Genomic DNA, 2628 nt, shown 5'->3' on the forward strand with positions numbered 1-2628 from the left:
ACACACACACACACACACACATATATATATACACGTACTATTTAAACATACATGGTCCCTAACAGACAGTGCCTTCTGATCCTGTTAATTGTAACTTCTCTTAACAATTCATCACTGAGCAAGTCCATTAATTTTTGAGACTTGAAACATAGTTGACTGGTTGAATAAACACTCCCTAATTAAGTATTCAATGAAGTGTGATCCATCAAGTAATTATGAAGTGTGCATTTGTTTTAGCTTCATTCTTATTATCAACCTAAATAACAGAAGAAAGAAAAAAAGGAGAAAGAAAAAAGGAAGAAAAAAATCAAATTAAGTCTCAGATTGATGATGATCTCATAAATGATACTCAAGCCCAACATTCACGAGGAGAAAAAAGTACACCAAACTAAAAAAGATAAGCCCCAGAGTACCAGAAGCCACCAGCAAAAACCCTCTTCATACAAAAAGCCCTTGTGATTTATGATGTTATCCAAGCCTCCTCCATGCAAGCTGAATAAAGACTGTATTTTTGTGCTGCAAACAAGTATGGAGCATGAATTCCCCTGTTGCCTCAATAAGCTATTCAGGAATGCTTTACTTACTGCAAGCTGCTACTGCAGACAGCACAAAAATACATTCTTACTAACTAATGAGCCTTTGAAAGACAGTTTCTTGTGGCAGATTTGATCTTGAGAGGTTAAAAAAAGTATGCTTGAATACCTCGTTTACACGCAGTCACTCAACACGACTTACATTGGCTTGCAGGTCAGAATGCAAACCTTGTATGACTATACAGTGTACAGATGAATCACCTGTAGAGACAGACAAGGGAAGATATGAAGATGAGTTGTAAACTCCATGCTTTGATCAACTGTCTTATCATTTAATGCACTGTACTTAGGCTGAAGCTAAACTGGCGAAAGCTGGCAATGTTTCTCACACAAGCACATTAACCTTACCTTAGTTTGAAAGTTCAGTCTCTGCTAACCAGCTACTTCTGTTCCCTCTCGCCTCTCCAGCCAAAACTAACATAAATTGAGTTGCCAGTCAGTGAGTGCCTTTCACCTGACCATCTCAGAATCGGCTGTTTTTTGTATGACCTAATTATGCTTAATGAAGCTATTAAACAATCAAAATTTTACTGTTGTACTATGAGAACTATCCAAGGTACAGGACCTTAAAGTACACTGGGGTGGACATAGCTCCAGAGTTGTCACATCACTAGAATTTCAAACTCTATACCCATACCCAGGAAATGACTTGCTATTCGATACCATTTTCAATATCACTGGGAAGATGTTGACTCTGCCCTGCAACAACATAAGTAATGAGGAAGAAGTCACATTAACTAGTTAATGTTCAACTAATTTCACCATTGTGAAAAAGATGTAAAATAAAAAGTGTAACAGGTTCACTTTAAGCTTTCTCAGAGTATTGACCAATCAAACGTCTCCTTTGGTTCAGGCTTATCACAACTGGTCAATGCAAGGAGAAAAATATTCTTTTAATATCACATAAAGGGTCAATAATGAAAATAACCGTCTTATTAATTTATTTAACAGATTATTATCATCAGCCGTAGAGTAGTATTTTAAATTCTAGTATGGTATTCATAGCTGGAGTAAAGGACCTGAATTCTTGAGCTGTGACTAAACTGTAGAGTAGCGGCTCACGACGAGGACTGTTAGTTCACTTTTGACTTTATCACCAGTTCAAGTCAGACAGACGCCTGCTACTGTTATCACGAAGCTGTTCCCAAGCTCTACTTGCTTTAATAATAAACAGGTAACGAGAAAATAGGATCACTTTGTAGTCCGTATCAAATGATATCACTGCGCGCAAGGAAGGAGGCCTGGACCTGTGGACTTCATAGTTTGAGCTGGCACACAGCATGAGGGTTCGGGCAAGAGAACAGGTCAGCCCAATATTCTGGTCTGACTCTATGTTAAGCTAATATCGTTTTCAACGTAGTTTGGAGACCGCGATATGAGTTTTTCTTCCGAACACAGCTGTTTTCACATGTTTGGCTGAGTGAACAGGAGGTAAACTTCACTCGAGCACTCAACAATTTGACTCAGCCTTCTGTTTACCGCCTACTTTTCGACATAAAAACTTTTATTCCGACACGCCAACCGACTCCTTCTATTATTCTGCGAAACACATAACTCCGCGCTCTGTGTAGTGGAACCATCGCGTTGGAGGTCGCTTACCTTATTCGCTTTCCTTCCTTTTCCCGTTCTTCTCTCTCCCATTTCAGTAACGTTAACCGCAGGTTTCACTCGAAGGCAAGCACGTGACTCGCCCATCCCTTTGACGTCACTACACAGAGGAGCAGTTTACCTGGTTGGAAAAAAGAGAAGTTCAGCAGCAGCTCACCTGACGCCACCACAAACTGACGCTGGCTCGTTTAGATCTTCATCCATGTAGACGCTACCACTTTAATCTGCAATATAATAATAAAGTGTCACTGCTGCTGCTGTCAGGACAGTAATCAAATATAAGACATACTGTGCTTTCGAATACCACGCTAATAACACAACAATAACAGAGAACTGGTCCTAGCTGGCAGCTTTTTGAACTGCGCGGAATTTGAACTGTTGACATTTCTCCCTAGATGTACAAAGAAAAGTAAATGATCAAGGACAA

At 39.6% G+C, this 2628-nt stretch overlaps 1 protein-coding gene across 7 annotated transcripts in view; it reads right to left on the minus strand.

Annotated features, from left to right (window-relative positions):
• Positions 1-2410, minus strand: part of marveld2a (MARVEL domain containing 2a) — an 11281-nt gene extending 8871 nt beyond the window's left edge. The window contains exons 1-4 of one of the 7 annotated variants that reach the window (XM_013910086.1): positions 2193-2410; positions 1231-1292; positions 942-1007; positions 703-794 (exon numbers count right to left, since the gene is read on the minus strand). The gene's annotated coding sequence lies outside the window, so the exon portion shown is untranslated. Of the gene's footprint in view, positions 1-702; positions 795-941; positions 1293-2192 lie in introns of all 7 variants that reach the window. The other 6 variants (XM_013910097.1, XM_013910082.1, XM_013910083.1 and 3 more) reach the window with 6 other exon arrangements.
• Between the last annotated feature and the right edge of the window lie 218 nt (positions 2411-2628).

The sequence above is a fragment of the Pundamilia nyererei genome, unplaced genomic scaffold (genome assembly GCF_000239375.1).
Source record: "Pundamilia nyererei isolate P.nyererei 1_Seehausen unplaced genomic scaffold, PunNye1.0 scaffold00002, whole genome shotgun sequence".
NCBI lineage: Eukaryota > Metazoa > Chordata > Actinopteri > Cichliformes > Cichlidae > Pundamilia > Pundamilia nyererei.